Source organism: Heterocephalus glaber, unplaced genomic scaffold (assembly GCF_053883595.1).
Source record: "Heterocephalus glaber isolate CG9 unplaced genomic scaffold, H.glaber_assembly_v1.0 deba00001452, whole genome shotgun sequence".
In the NCBI taxonomy this organism is placed as follows: Eukaryota; Metazoa; Chordata; class Mammalia; order Rodentia; family Bathyergidae; genus Heterocephalus; species Heterocephalus glaber.
In genome coordinates this window covers 2,501,187-2,522,130 of record NW_028258302.1, presented here as the reverse complement: position 1 = coordinate 2,522,130, position 20,944 = coordinate 2,501,187, and the positions used below count along the sequence as shown (strand labels likewise).

At 48.2% G+C, this 20,944-nt stretch overlaps 1 protein-coding gene across 8 annotated transcripts in view; it reads right to left on the bottom strand.

Annotated features, from left to right (window-relative positions):
• The window catches only part of Hivep3 (HIVEP zinc finger 3), a 466,671-nt gene that overhangs the window by 145,971 nt on the left and 299,756 nt on the right, over nucleotides 1–20,944 (bottom strand). For all 8 annotated transcript variants that reach the window (XM_004871808.4, XM_087214964.1, XM_087214967.1 and 5 more), the window contains one exon: nucleotides 8,068–8,148. The gene's annotated coding sequence lies outside the window, so the exon portion shown is untranslated. The remainder of the gene's footprint in view (nucleotides 1–8,067; nucleotides 8,149–20,944) is intronic.

Below are 20,944 nucleotides of genomic sequence, written 5' to 3'. Positions count from 1 at the left end.
TGTGGGTGTCATGTATTGTGTGTCAGCCACAAGAAAGCTGACTAGTGTAGCATCATTCCACATCCGCAAGTACAAATGGTGTACATTCCTTCAATAATTAACTAGTAGTTCCCCACTTAGGGAAAATGTTGTTGTTTCCCTTTATTCACTAGTATAAACAATGCCATGATGAATATCATTATTGTCATAAAGTAGCTAACATTTATTTGGCATTTAATATGGGCCCATCCTTCCACTAAGGATTTTGTAAATATTATCTCATTGAAGCCCTCAGAACAAGGTTCATTAGAGGGAGGTATAATAATTATGGCCACTTTACAAATGAGGACTCTGATGCTTAGAGATGTTAAGTAATTTTTCCAAGTCACACAGCCTATAAACCAAATCTTGCTGACCTCAGATTCCACACTCTTGACCAATGCACTCTGCTGCCTTCTTACATATACACAGTCCTCAGCACTGTTAGACTGTTTCCCTAGGATACCTGTGCAGAATGAGCCAGAGTTGAGGGCTGGCATACATGCAAGCACTGGTGCATGTTGTTACATCTCCCCTCCAGAAAATGTGTCTTAATTTACAACCCACTAATAGTGCTCGAGCATTCTGGTATCCCATTTCTCATCTCTCCAAGTACTCTCATTCTTTGAAAGAGGCCCCCAGAAGTACATCTTAATTCTTAATGTGTGTCTTTTGGTTACTCATCTTCTTGTATGCTTCCTATCCTAGGTGTTTGCTCTTTTGTGAATTGCTTTTTCACATTCTCTACACATTTTTCTACTGGCAATTTGTCTTTACTTTATCTGTAAGAGCTCTTTGCTCATGTGCACTGTTAACCCTTTAGTCTTCATATACATGTTGAAATACTTTGCTAGTCTTTTATCCTTGATTGTTGTAGTTTTTAATTATTTTCTTTTACAGTTTCTAGATTTTGTTTTATATTCAAAGAGGCATTCCCCATCCTAATCTTTTGTTTTGTTTTGTTTTGTTTTTTTTGTTTGTTTGTTTGGTACCGGGGATCAAACCCCCATCCTAATCTGATACAAATATTCTCTCAAGTTTTTTTTGGTTTGCTTTAATACCTTTACAGATTTTCGCTTTTTAGTTACGTTGGAATTTATTTCATTGCAAGGACTAAGGTATAGAGTCAGTTTTGTCTTCAATTACAAAACTTGCTGGTTGTCTTTACAACATGTTAAGAATCATCTGTCTTGTCATCTCTAATATCCAATGACATTCTTCCCCATACTAAACTCGCATGAACATAGGTATCTACTTCTAGGCCCCCTGTTCCACTCCCCTGGGCCACAAGCCGATTCCTTTATCAATTTAGGCTGTTCAACCATGTTCATTTTTCCAGATGAGCTTTGTAACCATGTTATGAAAAAAATGTGTTGGGATTTTGATTTAGATTCCATTTATAGACCTTACATGTATAGACCTTATACCTCCTTAAGTCTATTATTGGCCATTTTACGTTTTTACTTATTTGGGGACTGAGATCTTTTCTCCTCTATGCTTCTGACCTGCCGTATTGGGTATCACCCTCTCCATGGAACCTTTCCACATCAACCCTGCAGGCAGTGACCACGCCCTCCCCTGCATTCTGCCTTTCCCATGTCGCTTCTGGCTTTTTCTCCTGTATTACAATTATTACTTAAAGGAAGAGCTCCTTGATAAAGGGTTCCTCTATGGCCTATATGTTTGCACGTCTCCTACTATAACCGGAAGGTGGTTCAGGCTCTGGAGTTATTTGTAGGATAAATAAATGCATGCGCAAATTAATGAAAGACATCCTCCTAGAAAGGTGACTGTGCAGGGAAATGAACTGAACACAAAAGTCCTCTTTCCAAGGGCTTGTATTTGAAAACAATAGATTGTCCTTGGCTAACCCCAAAGAACAAACCAGAATCAGAGAAGTCATTCACAGCCAGACCAGTGTGCTGTGTACAAGATACCCCAATACCTCTCCCCAGAGACGGCCACCCTCATCAAGCATGCAGGGCACTTTTTGGGGAGGGGGCTCTTCTGGTGGTCCTGAGAGGCCTCAGAAGAAAGGGGACTGACAGCATTCCTAAGGAGCCTACATTTGAAAAGTACTTTTCCATGAGATATAATAACCTTGAAAATAGGAATTATTAATTCCATTTTGCAGATGAGCATACTGAAGCTCAGAGAGATGGAGACCTAGATAGTAATGGATAGTGAGTGCTAAGACTAGAAACAGATATGAAACTCTAAGCCCTTACTTCTCCCATGGTAATGCCCAGAGCTTCAAGTCTGGGACGCTGAGGGGCTGGGGCCCAGAGGGGTCCCATATGGAGCAAAGGTCCCATATGGTCCCACCCTCAATAAGTCAAGATCCTCCTAGAAAACTCCTTTTCCTCCAGAGCAGCTATGATGCTGCTGCTATGAATTTTCCCGGAGAGCCTCAGACTCAGGTCAAAGAGCCACTGTCATTGCAGGGGACATACCACATAGGCTGTATTGTCACCATGGAGTTGGGTAGGGAGGGGATGGGGGAGGTGGAAGGCTTGCCATGGGGATATAGATTGGTGCTCAGCACACATCTAGGGAAGCTTCTCTGTGTCCCCTCTCACCCTGCCCAGGGTCCAGGATGGGGCTTTCTGACTTGGCCCTGCAGCCCCGTCCAGGGAGTTGAGCCAAGCAGCCACTTCATTACTGAGTTGACAGCTGTTAGGCAAGCCCCAGCTTATTTCTAAGCCTGGATTAGAGTTCAGCTTTTCTCAGGAAGGACCATGAGTTGGGGACCAATATATTTATGGGGCTTGACTGTGCCCAGCCCAGTATAGGCCCCAGGGACAGGAAGGTGAGAAGCCTACTTGTTTCTTGCCTCATGGTGCTCTAAAATTCATGAATCATAAGGAAAATTCTTAGCCCTACCCATGTGTCCTGCTGGAGAAACTAAATTCTGGGGGAGCCCACACTTGGGGCATCTGTAGGCAGCAGCTGTAGAGGTTGGAGTCAGGCTAAGGCATTTGGCTTCATCTTATGGGGAAAAGGAAGTCTCTAGTTTGAAGCTGTGATTAAATTCGTGCTTTGGAAACAGATCAACTAGGTATATTTATTTTCAATAAGCATGTCTTCTTTTTAAGGTGGAAATTAAAGTATTCCCATTTTGGATGAACAATACCAAATATAAGGAGCCAATGGACATGAATCTGGCTGAGCTGCTCACCCACAGGGTGCTGATGAAGGGAAAGACTTGGAGGGAGAAAGACCCTGGTTCCTGTTTGAGACCCTGCCAGTGTGATCTATAGCAAATTACTGTCCCATCTCAGCTTCAGTTTCCTCCTCTGTAAAATGGAAATGCTGCCACCAAACATCTGGGGCTACTATCAGTACAATGTCAACTGGCATTGTCCTTTTTTATATCCCCAACAAATGTGAAGCATTAAGGGAAGGCTCCAGCAGGCTCAGGACGCATACCCCAGGACCTTCCAGACATCCACACCCCCAGTAAGTCCTCAGGAAGTCTCTCTCAGCTGTTCCAACTCAAACCAAAGCCATCCTATAAAAACACAGTGCTGTCCAGAGACTCAGTTCCCCAAGTGTGTTGGGTGGGCCACCTGCCCTGGGTGCAGCCTGTTGGACCATGAACGTCAACAAGGGCCCCTTCCCAGTAGGAGAAAGAACAGGGAGCTGGTCTGTTCTCTGACAGCAGAGCACTGGTGGGCAACGAGGAACGTTCTAAGGTGGAACGCTTCTTCCTGCACTGTTGGCAGCTGTCTACATAAGGCGTCCATTATGTGAGGGCCCCAAGGCCAGAAGGCTGAGCTAAAATTAGTGTCAAATGTGCACCCGCCAGAGACACAGAACATCCAAAGGTCAGATGCCTCCAGGCAGCTGCCCAGGGAGGAGTGGGGGAGCTTGGCATCTGGCATCCCCAGTGCCTCGTGGGCACTGGGACAGACAGCTCTGCCCAGATTAGGTTAAAAAAACAGAATGCAGACTATAATACATATATATATTCCTCATTTAATAACTAAGTTCCATTCCTGCGACTAGGTCAATAATTGAATCGGTTGCTAAATGAGGAATTGTATATAGGACATACGTTACAATATTCAGAACAAAGAAATTGTCAAAGGAAACTCCAATTTGATGACTTCGCTTTGCTTTTATTTGCATAACTATTACATGCAGTAGAACAAAAAAATAAAGCTATAGTATGTACTGTATAATCAGCAAAAATTATAGTACTGTATAAATAAGGTGTACTGTACAAAAAGACATTGAGGCTCCATAAACAAGATGTAAAGAACTGTACAAAAAAAAGATGGGTGGTAAGGCCGAGCCATGGGTTGTAAGTCTGAACAGTGGTTAAACAGGTAGGTCGTTAAACAAGGAATATGTGTATATATATTTAAATGTGTGTATGTACATAAGCAGAGAAAGGATAGCGCTTCAGTAAAGAGCTCAGTCAGAGATGTGAAATAGTGGGTGAATTTTTCCTTTGCCTGTACTCTGCAAAATTTTCTTAATAAATATGCATTACTTTTATAATCAGAAAAGAACACAATAAAAGAGGCTCTAAATTGCAGATTTATATTAAATATACAAAACGACTAAATTGTGTTTGCTTTTTGGCTTGTAGTGTACGTATGTGTGTGTAAACATACTTGCATGGCTGGCTGGTGTTAAAGAGCAACATTCTCCAACCCCTCATTTTATGGAGAAAATTGAGGCCTACAAGCAAAGCAGCCCAGAAACTTCTTTGCCCGGGAGCTGGTGCTGAACTGGAGTTTCCCTCGCTCTGCCCCATTTATTCCTGCAGTTGTTTCATACCCAGCTTATGCAGATGGAAATTGAGGCAGAGATATGAACTGATTTACTCTTTATCCCCGAGTGGGAAGCCACCGAGCTACATCCCAGCCCTAGTTTTCCTTCTGCAGTCCACTGAGTTTGAAGAAGAAAGGGTCTTTGAAAAAGCAAAGCAAAACAAAACCAAACCTACACCCTGCTCCTAAAGCCTGGAACATCCAGACAGCAGCCCCTACAGTGGCGAGGTTTGGATTGGCTTCCCAGAGACACTTTGGCCACATTTTTCCCTCCTGTGGCTTGTGGTCCTGAGCCCAGATCTGCCCATGGGGGCCTTGGAGGGAACAGGTGACAAGCTAGGATGTGGGGCACAAAGGGAAGGTGCCCCTCCCTTTCCTGAAGTGGGAGAGGCTGGCTGGGGAAGGCCAGAAGGGGCCAGGTCCCTTAGGCAGCCCCCTCAGCTGGCCAGCACCCCAGGCCTGGTAGCGCATCGTGGCAACTCCAGGTACCCTGACCTGAACCTTTTGCTCCAGCTGCCCTTCTGCCTAAGAATCCTGTCACCACCTCCATTTTCTCCTCCCAGCTCTTCAGGGCCCGATTTATCATGCATCTGTGCATTCTCATTAGTGAAGTCAATTTTACTGAGCACCTACTATGCATTAAAGCAAGGCAGACTTAGCCCCAGTCCTGAAGGGACCTATAGTGCTTATAGAGAGAGGCTACTCAGTGCCATTTGAGCTAGACTCTGGGGCAACTGCCTGGGTTCAGCCAGGCTAAGCCACTTGCTAGTTGTGTGTGCTTGGGCCAGTTACACACCCTCTCTGTGCATGGGATCTCAGCAGTGAAAGAGGGGGATAATAGCACCTGCCTCACTGGAGTTGTGCAAACAGACTGTAAATCCATATAAAGCTCTTATAAAAGTACCTGGCATGCCAGAAGTGCACGGTAACCATTAGCCATGATTATCTTTATTGTGACCATCTGGCTCAGATTTCCTCTTTAGGGTGCCCACCTTGCCCTCCCCTCTAGCTGCTGTCTCCTCTGCGGCCCCATAGCCCTTCAAGCACTTCTCAGTTCAAGCGTCAGTGGCCACGCAGCGCAGGCACTGGGGGCCCTCCTAACCCTGACTTTTATCCTTTCTCTCCCGACCCCCAGCACAAAGGCCATCTCCATGCTCCCCCAGAGTTGAGAGCTGGCCTGTGTCCTCAGCCACAGTCCACAGTCTGAGAGCCTCCTGCCTGACTTGGCATCAGAGGCTGCTTCTCAGCCCTTATCCTGGAAGCTCACTGGAGTTACTCCTAAATTGTGGGGGCCGGTCTTGGACGTGACGCTCCAGGTGACATCTGAGCTGATGAGAGCCAGGTGCTAAGCTTCCTGGAATTCTGCTCTGCATGGGAAGGTCACTGGAAACACCAGCTTCTGCGGGCCCAGTGCTCTGGAGGTTTCCCATGGTCAGGCCTTGTACGTGCCTCTGCCAGGACCTCCCTCTGCTCCCTGCCTGCAGCCTTGCTGGTCTCAGTGGCTCCACTGATCCCTGGGCCCCTTGTAACCCCCCCACACCCATCACAGCCACTTCGGAGTGGCTCTCAGTGCCTTGGCTGCTTCTCTCTGTTCCTTTGCTTATGTGAGGAAGGGACCATCCTATTGCTGTCTGGCCCCAGAATTCCCCAGTGCCTGGAGTGGAGTTCCAGCTGAATGAGCTTTTCCAAGGAAAGTCAAGGCCACTGGGCTCACTTCTTGTTAAGGCACATGTGGCAACTGCATGTGCCACCTTTTCAACCTAAAGCCCCAAGGGTCTTTCTAGCCACCTGCTGCATGGCAGGGATAGGAGCTGGCAGAAGAGCACAGAACCGAAATGCAGACTGCAGCACACCAGGCCAGGCAGCCCTGCACACCATCTCCTGTGTTTGACCCTGGGAGTAAGAAGGCAGGTGTTTATCAGTGAGATCCTGAAGCTCACAGGGCCCTTGCTCCCTACAGGAAGAGCAACAGGGCTTCAGGGCAACTCTTGCTGGCTCTGGAGCCCACTCTTCTACACTCCTTGGCACAACGACATGACAGTGTTCTGAGTCCTACCCAGAAAAGAAACTGTAAAACTCTAACATTGCAAGGTACTTCACCACACAGAAAGTACTTTGGGGCAGGAGCCACTTTGCTATAGGTTGGAGGAGAAGAGAGGCTGAGAGGGGTGTAACACCAGTGCTGAAGCCACAGGGTCACGTGGACAGAGCAGCCATCCACAGTGGGGCTCTGAGCCTGAGAGAGCAGCTGCAGACACATTAGTGAGGGTCTGCGGCCTGTGCCCCTTGCTGCAGTTCAACAGGCTCTAAGGCGAGCGCCTTCTCTGTCTCTCCCCAGTCCGGGGCCTTTCAGAGCCTCGGAGCTGACCGCCTCCCTTTCATATTCATTCGGGACTCAAGCCTGCTCCTCAGCACAGCATTCAGAGTCCTGTGCCCTCCCAGCCTCACCCCCACCTACACCTCCCGGGCCCTCATCCCAGCCACTCCCTTTGCATTTCCTGTCACTTTAGCCCAGAAGGCTCCTCTTCTACAGGAGGAAGTACTTGATAAACTTCTATTCATCCTTCAAAGCCCAGTTCAAGTGTATCCTTTACTAGTACTCCCTGAACCACCCCACAACTAAACCCCAAACAGAATGGACCCCTCCATGCCTCACAGGTTTTGCTGTACTGTGGCTGTCTGCACATCTGTCTCCACCAGTGGACTGGAAACTTATGCAGGGCTTCCTGTCAGAGTTGGCTTCAAGCAGAGTCCACTAGAAGGGATGTATGCCCCTCCCACAAGTGCACACACAAGCACATATGCACCAGGCCCAGTGCTGTCTGTCAGAGTGAGGCCCCAGGAGCAACTGAACAGGAGTTTGAATTGAATTGAATTTTTTGAAGAGGGCTGCAACTGCAGTGCCATCCTCACTGCCGCTCTGCCCACTGAGTCCCAATGCCTCACTTTACAGACAAGGAAATAGAGCCCCAGACAGCCAGGTGTTCCCTTGAGACTTTCCAGGGGGGCAGAGGCAGAGATCTGGCGTCAGGGCCAGCTCCCTGGCTCTCCTTCCAGGGCTCTCCCATGAGCATGTCCTAGACACCGGACACTGGTGCCAGCTGCAGGACACTGGGCACAGGGTGGCTTCTTGCCAGAGCCTCAGTGGTGTATGGGGCTCCATTCTGCTGCCTGAGGCTGAGGTCATGTCCACCTACCTCCTGGACACCAGGGATGGCCAACAGCCTCTGGGCTGTGCCTGTGGTATGGGCGACTAGGGAGAGCTTACCTGTCAGACATCAGCTGTGCCGTCATGGTAGAGATGTGTCAGAGATTTCTAAAAGCTCCGAGAACTGTGTCGGAGGGAGGCCTGTGAAAAGGAGGAGTGAGAAGATTATCCACCACCATCTGTCAACTTGCATTTGAGTCTGAAAAATGCATCCCACATGGAATGCACAGCCCTTTCCCCAACACAGAGACTGCAGGGTGGGGTCCAGGCCCAGTATGCAGCCACAACCTCAGCACCCTGCCCACAGAGTGGACATCCAGGTCGCTCACCCACCCCTGCAGACCGGCAGGCATTCTCAGCCTGCTTGGCCTGGAGTCTCACTTTCATGTGCTCCTTGGGGAAAGGCCCTCGTGGGCTCCCTGAGCATTGAGCACACTCATTCTTTCCTTCATCCTCATTCATTCACAAACACATCCGGCAGCTTTCTGGGAAGCTGGTGTCAGGTCTCATGGAGATGAAGTCACTGAGAGCACCGGCTATGTGTAGTAAGAAAGGCAGTGCAGATCCAGGACCAAGGCCCCAGGTTCTTGTCCCTAGTCTGAAGGCTGGCTTCCTTCCTTCACATTGTCACGGTACAGACACTGTGCAAAGCACTGTGAAAGTGCAGTGTGGGCCGGGGGACGCTGGCAGCATTGGAAGACACGGGCCCCTCTTGTGTGCAAATGTTTCTCAAAACTCCTCCTGACGGTAACTGCACACTTAAAGTGTCTTGACAACAATACAAAACTACAAGGAACATAGTGCTTTGCAATTAACTTGTATTTTAGTAATCACAGCACCACCAGATAGATTTAAATAATGGTTACACATATACTTATTCAAGACATTATTTTATTTTATTTTATTTTTTGTTACCTGGGATCGAACTCGGACCTTGCACTTGCGAGGTAAGTGGTGGAACCACTGAGCTAAATCCCTGGCTCTCAAGACATTATTTTTGTCTCCTGGGATTAGGGTTTCAAGCCCCAGGGATCCAGTTCGTCAATATTACTTCAACAGGTACGTATGGAGCATCTCTGAGATGCTCCTGGCCCAAAGGTCTGGGAAGAGTGGGGTAGGACATGGTGTCTGCAGAGGGGAATGTGTGCCCCAGGACGTCATCACCTCTGTCTGAAGTGCTGAGTCCTCAGGGGTAAGATGGAGATGATAATCCTGACATTGGAAAGTTGTTATGAGAATGAAATGAGATAGTAGGAAGCACCCAGGTCAGGGCCTGGCACACAGCAGAGGATTATTATCATTGCCCTGCTTCCCATCCTCCTCCCCACCAGTGCCATAACCATGATTATGAGCCACGCCACCAACCTTACCACCCTCTCCTTCCCTAACCCAGGCAGGCCTGTCTGTCCCCTCTACTAGAGGACACAGTCATTTCTACCTTAGAATAGATTTATGTGGATTCACAGGTTTTTCTCAGGCTCATGCCCAGCTCTATCACTTCAGAGTTGTTGAGCTTGGGGTGAGTTATTTAAACTGTCTGAATCTTTTTTCCCCAATGTAAAACGGGAGCGGTAGTTTTCATAATTCACAGAATGGTAGTGATTAAATGAAGTAATGTACACAAAATCTCAACAGACTACCTGACATATGGTAAATGCTCAATAATTAGTGGTCATTATTTTTTATGCTATTATTATTACCATTTCTACCATTTCTTTTCCTAGCCCATGAGCCCCTTAGGGCAGAGACCATTCCGAATTCATCTCTGTCTCCCTACAGAGTTGAGCAGAAGGCTTGTCTCCAAAAGACATTAATAAATGATTATTAAATCAGCCTTGGAGGTTCACATAAAACCAGATGCAAAATAACTTAAAGGGGCAGGGGTGTGGAGTATGGCCAAAGATACAGTCTTACTGGGCCCTTGAACACAGCAGTAAGGTGTGCCTGAAGACAGCCATTTGTCCTTCAGAGCCAATCTGCAGGAGGGCTGGTAAAATCATTTATTCATTCACTGAACTGACACCAGATTTCCTTCCTCCCTTCCTCCCTTTCTCTCTCTCTCTCTCTCTCTCTCTCTTTCTCTCTCTCTCTCTCTCTCTCTCTCTCCCCCTTTTGGTGTTGGTAATAGCCTTGTGGGTGCTAGGCAAGCCCCATACCAAATTTTTTACTTTGGTCCAATAACAAACTGTTGCCCAGTGATTTTTTTTTCCACTTTGAAGTCTTATTTCCACCTACTATCTCATTTAGCCTCCACAAAGATACCTGGAGGCAGACAGAATAGATGCTAATGATCCCTTTTAAATAAAGAAGTGGAGGCTCCAGGGGTGACAAGTCTTGCCAGAGGGCACACAGTAGTTTGACCCTGTGGTATACCATGATCCAAAATTCCATCTATGACCTTGATTCTTTGCTTCCGGCTGGATGCTGTCAAGTACTTTATAAACATTCTCACTGCCCAGTTGCTTCTCAGTAAATAAAATGGGCTTAAAATACTGTTGGTATTATTTTAACCTCCCTGTTTTAAAAGATAGAATCTTGGGAAAGGGGCTGAAGGGGAGGGTGGAGAAAAGAGAGAAGGAGTAAAGGAACTGGGAAAGCGATCAAGATATGTTATATGCATGTACCAGTCCCCTAAAATGAAAATCATTCTGTATTAAAAATATACACTAATAAAAAAGGAAAGAAAAAGAGAACAAAAGAAAGACTCTAAGTTCCATGAGGGCAGGGACTAGAGAGTCATAACAGTGGACGGGCAGCTGAACATATAATTCTGATCTCAAACTGCTGGGGTTCAAATCCTGGCACTGGCACTGACACTTAGTAACGGTGGGACTTTGAGAAAATTGCTTAACCTCTCTGTACCTTAATTTTTTCATCGATAAAGAGAAGATAATAACAGTTACTATGGGGTTGTTGAGAGAATTAAATGAGCTAACCCATGAACAGTGCCTCAAAGCATACAGTAAGGCTTAGGTGCACTGATTTTTCTCTGTGAATGATATCTAGCTCGGTAATTCCCAGTAGCTAGCACAAGGCCCAACACAAGCGAGATCCCTGATAAACATGGCAGGTGCTGAGAGGGTGCAATACTTTCTGGGAAGACGTAAGCACCTGGGCTTTAAGTACTGATGAACAGGCAGAAGGGTCTCTGGAGGTCTGGCCCCAAGCAATCCCCAGTTTCTGACTCACAGGTAGATTCAGGTGGGAAGAGACAGTCATTCCAGGCATCAAGGCACGTTCTAGCTTCTCCAGACAGCTTTATGTCCATGGGTTGGTAGGTCATGTGACTAGTGGTTAGAATCCTAGGGCCCAGAGTCAGATACTTAAATTCAAGCCCTCACTTTGTCATCCTATTACTTACTAGTTGTGCACAGTCTCAGTTTCTTCATCTGTAAAATGGGGTTGCTCACACATATCATGCAAGGAAACTGGGTAGATGAAATGTCGTGCGGAGGAGGTAAAGTTTTCTGCTTCTGGCCCCCATCCATGGCGACGGTGACAATGAATTTAACAAGGTCAATAGCAGGTCACCCAGATGGAGCTCATCTGTCGGCCAGCTCATTTGTGCTAAGTGTTGCTTCTTATGGGCTTTGGGTCCCTCTTCAGGGACATGGCTTATCGGATAGCCCAGGCTCTACCCTCGAAGACCAAAAGCTGTATGAAAAGGCAAATTCTCTGTTTGGTCCCAACATGGACTGGGCTCCATGGAAATGACACAGCTGCTTGGGCAATGGCCCCCAGAGAATCCACTTGGAGAGTTCCTCCCCAGTGCCAGTGCCAGGAACCAACAGCTGGCATGCAGCTGCTTCAAAGTCAGCCCTGGCCCAATTTCCCCCACCAAAGCCCTAAAGCCAGCAGACTGTCCTGCTTGTTCCTCATTTCATGCAACCCTCATAACAAGTCTGCAGGTGGGCATCCTGATCTCATCACACCTATGCTACAGTTTTCTCATCTTTGAGCACCTATTGATGTCTCTGTTCATTTAACCCATTTTTTAGAGAAAGAAGGTACTATGGTTTAAACCTAAAATGTCCCCAACATCTCAGTGTTCTCAGGTAGGGCCTGACTGGAAGAGGTGGGCCCCTGGAGGCATGACCTGAAGTGTGGATTCTTGTTCCTGGCTCTCCCTTCTCTCTAGGTCTGTCTGCTTCCTGGCTGCCATGAGGTGAGCAGCTTTCCTCTTCCAGATTCTGCCTCAGAGCCTGCTAACCATGGACTGAACCCATCAAAACTATGAATCAAACTAAACCTCTCCTTTAAGTTGCAGGTGTCAGGTATTTTGTCCCAGGGATGGGGAAGTGACTAATACAGAAGGTGAATCTGTAGAGAGAAGTGCATTGTCTAAGATCATATAACTAACAAATGACAAAACTGGGCCTGCTTGACTTCAAAGTCCTGTTAATTCATTCATCTGTCAATTATTTGTTTTAGGGCTTACCACATGGTGGCCACTGGATCATATTCTCTCTCTCTCTCTCTCTCTCTCTCTCTCTCTCACACACACACACACACACACACACACACACACACACACACACACGTTATCTATTTCCCAGCAGTCCTAAGACTAGTGTCCAAGGCAACTCATCTTAAGAGATATATTAAGTCCTTCCATCTGCCAGGCACTGTGCAAGGTTCTGGGACAAAGGATCACACAGAACCCATTGACAATTCTGTGTAGTTGATCTTTTCATCCCCTCTATAGATGACAAGAGGTGGTTCAAAGAAGAACTTGTCCAGGCGCACACACTTCCGTCCTGGATGGAAGCCTGCATGCATCTCACCCCAAAATTACTGTCCCAGAATATTGTTAAAGGGAAAATGTGAAGCAAATTCTGAGGAGCATTATTTATAGTCATGAAACACTGAACATTACAAGCAAATCTAAGTGCTAAGATTGGAAAGGGATAGAAGAGCAATGAAAATGGGGACACATCTATGTCAGGGGTTGGCAAATGACAGCCTGTGGGCCATGTCCAACTGATGGCCTGCCTTTGTAAATAAAGTTTTATTGGAATGTGGCCATATCCATCATTTACAAAATATCTGTGACTGTTTTGTGCTTCTGGATACTACAAAATATTTACTATTTGGCCCTTCACAGAGCATGTTTGTGGACCCTTGATGTACCTGATGGAATATTATGCATCTTTTTTTTTTTAATGCATGTTTTAATAATGCTGTGATAACATGAACATACTCTAGCTATCAAATTGAGAAAAGCAAGCCACAAGTTTATGAATACAGGATTACATCTATGTGAAAAGAAAAATCTCTACAAATAAAATCACATGAAAATTGTAAAGAAATGCAAGAGATAAAAATAGTAACAGCTGTCATAGAGGCATGGAGTAATTTTTCTTATACTTGTCTCTGTTTTCTAATTCTTAAGAAATACACAAATATTGTGTAATGAAAAAAATGCATGTTTTAAAAAGAGTGATGCTACTTGAATGTCTTAGCTATGGGCATCCTAGCAGCCAAGGCAAAGAGCAAAATAAGATGAGTCCCATTGTCCGACAACAGGAAGAAACCAGGGAATTAGGAAAGTCAAATTCCTAGATTGGATTTCCTTCTTTTTCTTCTTTTAAAAAATTTTAATTGATACATAATAATTGTACATATTTATAAGGTACAGTATGGTAGTTAGATTTATGTATATAATGTACACTATCAAATTAGGATACACTATCAAATTTTGATCAAATTATCAAAAAATTATCATTTTTATGTTGGGGACCTTTGAACTCTCCTTGTTATTTTGAAATACATAATAAATTGCTGTTAATGCAATGTACTGAGGTCTTTGCTTTCCTGGGTATCAGGCAACACTGTGTGCTGAGATGTTACCCACTTATGTGGCTTTACCATGTTGTTGGCCCCCCAGAAATGTCAAAGAGAGAAGAACATTAAGCAGGGGTTTTCCCAGTGGCCAGGGGTTCAAGGAGTTTAGTTCAATCATGATCTTGCAGAATTTTGTGGGAAACAGCATCATCGTATCCAGTGCCCCAGTGAATTTTGACCACAGAAACTTTTCTTAGAAAATAACTGGCACACATTTGTAATCCCAGCACCTTGGGAGGTTGAATCAGGAGGATTATAAATTCGAGCCTAGCCTGCACAATTTAGCAATTTAGTGAGACTCTGTCTCAAAATAAAAAATAAAGAAAAGGCTAGGGATGTAGCTCAGTGTGAAGGTCCTGGGTTCAGTCCCCAGAAACACACACACACACACACACACACACAAAAACCAACACAACAAAGGAAAAAAATCGTACACAGAGACCAGTATATGAGTCAAGGGAAGGTGTGGTCCTCTGGTGGCACTTGAGTGAGGTACATTTCATGTCACCCTCCATAGCTCACCCAGAAGCTGCCCCTTGCAGGGATTTTGTGGAACCTTTGGGGCTTCTTGGAGCCCAGCTGTGTTATGCCAACCCAAGAGAACACTACTGCTCACACCCAGAATAGTCATGTCCTCTAGAAGCCGGGACTGAGGGCAAGGACAAAGTTTCATGATGAAAATTAAAAAGCACAACTCGTGCGTTTCCCTCCCTGAAGGGTCTTGGCTGGGAAGAAGGAACAACTCAAAGTCTCTGCATCCAGCCTACTCCCTAGTGCTGGTCCACAGCCCTGCCACAGCCCCAGGCCTGGCTCCCCAATCCCTGGGACTGCTGACAGCTGGCATTAGCTTACTAAACTGCTTCCTGCAGGGGCTGCACTAAGAATCTGACATGAATCACTTCACCCAATCCCCATAGAGAGCTGTATTAGGCACAGCCTCTACTCCCACTTCACAGATAAGGAAACTGAAGCCAAGAAGTAACTCAGCTTGTCAAAGGTCAAGTGGCTGGTAAGTGACTGCACCCAGACGACTGGCTCTTGACAGCCTATTCAGTCCTTTCCTCTGGACTCTGATCTGCTACCCCCAGGCTGGCTCCCCAGTGCTGTCCCAGCTATGAGCACAGTTGCTCTCAACTTTCTGGTTTTTCTTACTCTGTAGCAGCCAGGCTTCTGTCCTGATGAGGTCGCCGTGTTCTCCAGGGAGGATGTTAGATTTGACAAGACCAGAGGGACAGTAGGGGGGGATGGGAGGCCTACCAGAGGCCAGAAGTCAAGCAAGGTGGTGTGTAAATGTAGACCCCATGACAGCATCCATGGCTGGGTCCCTCTTATTCCACAGTAGCACTTTCAGGGCTATAGCTTTGTGGGCCGCTGGTGGTCGACTATCCCCACTGCCTGGGGGCCATTAAATGGGACAGTGGGAACCTTGGGCTTTGGAACCAGACAGTCCTGTGTTCAGATCCCTGCTCCATCCCTCGGAAGCTCTGTGAACCCGATGTAGTTCCATGGGCAGGTGATCTTTTTGAGCCTCAGTCTCCCCAACTGTAAAATGGGGTCAATGACACTTATCTGTAAGGGCCTTTCTGGGGACATAGAAAATTCATTTCCAAATGCATTTGCTTGTGGCGAAGGCTGGTTGCTCTTGTACCTGTTCCTCATCAATCCCTGCAGCACTTGGGGCTGGCTCCTCTTGAGGCCAGAGATGCTGCTTCGCAGAGCCCAGTGGCCTGAGCAGCTCCAACAATGCCCACCACGTGGCTGGCAAGGACCTGAGCACATACAGCACACTGGAGATAAACACAGGGTCCAGGCACCTGATTCTAAACAATGGGCTATTCTGGGGCTTTAATTGCTCATCAAGGGGAAGGCAGGCTCTGGGCAGTGCCAACCCTGGAAGTCGGCACAAGCACTGGGCAGCAACAGTGGAGCAGACACACCAAGTGCAGCTGTGGAAACACCAGCCCACAGCCATGAATCCAAGAATGTCCCCAGGGGAAGGTGCATTGAGCCTCTAGGATGATCACCCTGTCAGTGTACAAATGGAAAAACTGAGGCACCACAAGGAGAGAGCTTTTATTACAGTTTCAAGCAAAGACAATCCTCCAGGCACCTCCTCCAGGCTGAGCTCTGTTCTGTGCCACAGGGACCTCCCAGTGTGTGAGGGACAGAGTCCACACATGCAATTACTGCGCCCAGTGACTAGTGTCAAGAGGAGATTCAGACAAGGCCTGGGAAGATGAAGGAGGCAACCCCCCCATTAGATAGTCATTCACCCAGTAACTATGTGCTCGGTGCCCGCAGGTGCCAGGGCCACAGCCCAGAGCAGCCTAACCCCTGCCTTCCCAGGGCTTGCAGTCTCATAGCACAGAAAGGCAATAACAGGTCAATGGCAAGGCACAGACTATAATGTCAGAGCGTGTAACTGCTATAAGGAAAAGTAAAGCAGAAAAGGGGACAGCGGGTGCCTGCAGCTGGTGGACGTTTTCAGGCAGATGGTCATGGTCAGTGCTACGATGGCAGATGAGCATATGAGACAGGCAGGGCAAGGAACACTCTGCTTTGCTGAGCGAAGAGGGGAAACCAATGTCCTTGGCCGACCTGCTTCAGTGGCCACAGAGAAACAGGAACAGAGGCAGGACCTGCCCCGCATCTCTGGTTTCACAGCCAGAGACCATCTCTATGTGATAGGCAGATAGGCATCCCCCTCCCTCCTTAGCCCCAGGGAGAGGAGCACCAAGGAGCTCTGCCCAGCTGGCAGCCAGAGCCAGGCCTTTCCACCACCAGCTCCTAGCTGGATGGTTGTCCAGGAAACGGGTGGACAGCTAGACCCTCTGCCATCCGGACACTGCAGGCAGGCTTGTCCCTCTGGCCATGTGGGAGTCATGGTGTCAGACACCAAGGTCCCTCCACTGCTGAGCTGTGTGACCTTGATCAGTTCAGCAGAGCATCTGTCAAAACTGGATGCCGTGTGGTTCTTGAAGAGCTACTGGGAGGACTAAATAAAGGAAGGCATAAAATGCCCCTGGGAGCCAGTGGCCTGCAATGGGCCGGGCAGGCTCAGGCACCAGCCCCTCTTGCATCAATTCCTCCGCCCCCCACCTGCCTGTAGGCCAGAGCATCCTTTCCTCCTGGGGACTCTTACACCCCTGAGAGAGTGTCTATTTTCTCTCTGTGTCCACTATTAGCAGCCAGCTCCCGGGTAGTGGCCTCTGCCTTCCACAGGCCTCTGGGCCACCTGCCTGGGGCTCAGCAGAAAGTCTATTCAGTTACTGCTCAATAAATCTTTCATGCAGATTCCAGGAGAGTTGAACTTGAAGACTAGGGTATGTAGATTCCTGGATTCAGAGTCAGCTTTTTCATTAGTGAAATAATCCTAGGGAAGTTAACTTTTTTTTCCTTTTTGTAGACGAGGATAATGATTGGTGTCCAAAATTCTGCAAAATTATATGGTGATTTTAATATTATTGTTTTCTTACAGACTCATAGGTCGAGACAAGAACTTACTCAGTTTGTAACCTAATACTACAATCTATCCCACAACTTCCTGTCCCCTGGATGTTCTGTGTGTAGCTTAACTCAGCAGTGACAGGGAACTTACTACCTCCTGGGTAGCCCAGGCAATGTTTCGATTGCTTCTGAGCATTAGAAATCTTGCTGAGCTCTGGGATGCCGAGAAATGTGTGGGTGGTGAGCAAGCCTGGGAGAGGGGTTAGGGATATGTGCAGGATGCTGGTGGGAGGGTGCCGGGGAGCTGAGAGCCCCAGGAACGATGCCTCCAGTCGCTAGGCCAGGGAGGACTTCCTGATGTGGCTCTCTGCAGACTGCCAGCAACCCTTCACTGACAAGCTGGCACTGATTGCACCTACTCTGCTCATGGCTTCTGAGCCTGACAGCCCATCCAGAAGACATCTAGCCCGGCCGGCTCCTGCCCGGGGCTGTTCAGAGGCTGGACTGCAGGGCCCAGGGTTCTCAAGCCTGGATGTATGATTTATGACTGATGAGCTCACTGGCTGGGGTGGGGGCAATCTGAGGGGAGACAGGAGGGAGGCTGCTTATGGATTTTAACCCTCTGATGTTACTGGCTGGGAATTTAACATCAATAATTCAAGGCAGTGGGGAGGATGGGACAAGAACAAGGCAAAAGAGAGAGGGAGGTGATGAAGGAAGGGAGAGAAGGCATGGAGGAGGGGAAGCAGAGAGGAGAGGAGGCAAAGATGCATTTATTGAGTGTTTCCCACAGGTACCATACCTCCTTCCGCTTGATTAAGCCTCACTGGAATCTGAGGCAGATCCTGTTATCCCCCATGACTAGATGAATACACTCGAGCTCTAAGAGGAAAAGTGAAGCTTTTGGCTGGTGGGGATTTGAACCTAGACCCACTGACTCCAGAGCCCAGTTCTTTCTACTACACCTTGGCTCTGGAGGGTGGCTATGTGGTTGCTGGCCTCAAGACAACCAGCTGTAACTCACATTCTGGGTCTGACTATGGTGAAAGAAGCATGGAGAACCCCAAGGGCGAAACCAGCCATTGGCCTTCTGGACAGCACCAGAACTTTGTTGCTGAAGCTTAAAAAAATTAACTGCTATATTTAAAAAGCATTGTTCAGTTGCCATGGTAACAGAGGGGCTAAGAATAATATAAAAGGATGATTTGCCAGGTTGTCACTGGCAACCCAATTTTAAGGGTGTGTGTGTGTGTATGGTGTTAAAAGGAGTTGGGTGGGGGAGGTGGCCAGGTTCAGACCATCTTCTCTGCTCTCCCTGGCTTCATCTCCCCTGGTGACATGTCCAAAAGGTGGCAAGATGTCTGGCATCTTACCCATCTGGCTCACTTGGGGAAGAGCTGGCATATGCTGGCCTTGAACTTGAAGATAAAGGTGGTTCTCAGGTTCCTAATTGCTGTTCCCTCCCAGCAGCCCCTCACCGCCTGGGCTGCTTCCCTCTGCCGTGGAACCCCAGCCAGAGGCACCTCGAAAACAGATGGCGCCCACATAGCTTCTTCTCTCTGACCTGGGAGCTTTCAGCCTGCCTGGCAGACTCCCCGGGGACCACCAGGGAAAACAGATGGCCAAGAGAGGAGAGCAGGAGATGGATTTATCGATCTGCAGCATGGATGTCAGGGATGGGAGGTGGCTTGGCAGACCTAGGCGTGGGCAGCCTGCTCCCTAAAGGTCCTGCAGAGAAGCACACGTGAGGTCCGGCCTGGACGTGGAGCCTGAGCAGGTGACCTGGAGGGGAGTCACAGCAGGCTGGGGAGGGCGGGAAGGTATGCAGGTAACTATGGGCCCTCACACACCAGCTTGCTGCTCCCCGGGGCTGAGACGGCAGTACCCAAGGGAAGCACTGAGCAAAAAAAGAGACAAACAAAACACCCAAGGAAGCTTACTGACAGCTGAGCTCTAGAAAGAGGTCTTCTATTTTTGCCTCTGTCATAGTCATGTAATGTGAAGGAAAGCTTTGAAATTAGCCAGACCAGGGTCCCCATGCCAGATTTGTCACACATTGCCATGTGAGTTTTAGCAAGCCCCTGAGTATCTCTGGGACTTTGCTCCACCATAGGGAAAATGATACTCTTGCGACTGTGCCTGGACCTCAAAATAAACAGGTTTATAAGGTGCCAGGTCCCGTGCATAGAATATCCCCAGCACTCAGCATATCCATGGAGAGAAACCTGTACTGCAGCACTTGTCAATGTGAAGCCCAAATTGAAAGCCTTGAGGATCCTTGCACAAATAAGTGAGGAATGACATTCAGCTGCCAGTACATGGGGACAGGCAGAGAGGGGCCCCAAGAGGCCAGTCTTGTAGGGCTCAAGGAATCCTGCAGGAAGCAGGGATGATGGTGCAGTTCTAGGAGAAGGAGGAGGAGAGGGGAGGGAAACATAGTCCAGCAGAGGTAGCGGCCTGAGCAAAAGGCAGGGAGATGGGAGCAGTAGGTCACAGCCATACCAGGCTGGATCCTGGGGGGAGGGGGTGCACTGGAGAAGGGAGCAGTCACATTCATATGAGGCTTGGTGGGGAGGGTGGACACGCAGGGTGAGCCGGAGGCAGGAGGCCCCTAGGGAGGCTGGTGCAAGAGCCGAGGCCAGAGATAAAGGTGCCCCAGCTAAGGCAGGACGGTGCTTTACAGTCTACCAGACACATCCATGTCCAAGACTTCATTTTGTTGCCCCAGGATAGACAGAGGGACATCCTGTTTAAGCTCTCTCCCCACCTCTGCCTACCAAGGCTCCCCACATGCTGGGGTGCCTACCATGCACACATGGCATTGTAGCTACACACTGAAGCCCACGAAGTCCCAAGAAGTGGGAGAGTCCAGGAGAGCTGGAAGGGCACAGATCAGGGAGTGGTCTCATGGGAGGGTGTGGTCACTGAGCAGCCTTCTGAGCAGTTAGCGGGGTGGGGAGGGGATGGGCCAGGGGCCATGAATGTCAGGCTGAGGGGCTTCATCCTCCTGCGGGTAGCAGAGCTGTGGGGAGTTGGGCCCATTGGGCAGGATGGGGAGATGTGAGTACAGTGGTTTTAGGAAGCCAGCGTGGATCACACAGACAATACTCCCTTCCCCTCTCCACTGCAGGCAGAATCCTCTTTGCTGAGCTATCTGAGGGCCAGCAACACACCCTGGGCCTCAAGCACCCCGCCATGGAAAATGGGTACATCTACTCAGCAGCAGGTCTTATTTAAACAGAACACCGGCCTGCTGCCCACCTTTAGGGAGCACAGACTACCACCCTATGTCGTGCTCCTAAGTCCCCCTGTTCTGGGCTGGGTTTCCCACAGTGAAGGCACTCAGGGTGGTGCCCTGGGGAGTGTTCTGAGCCTCAGGGGAGTTCAGACTGAGTCGACAGCAAGCTGCCCCAGCTGTCCTGGCACCTGGAGACCAGAACTTAGGCAGGGGCAGCCCCATGAAGTTTGGGCTTTGCTCTGTCTTCCCCCCTTCCTTCCTCCTTCAGCCAGTGTTTGTTGAGTACCTCCTAGGGGATAGGCATCAAATCAGACAAACACCTCTGCCCTCTTGGGACTTAACTTCTAGCTGAGGAAATGAAATATATCAAGTAGTAGACCTGAGGAAGAAAATAGAAACTGAGGAAGA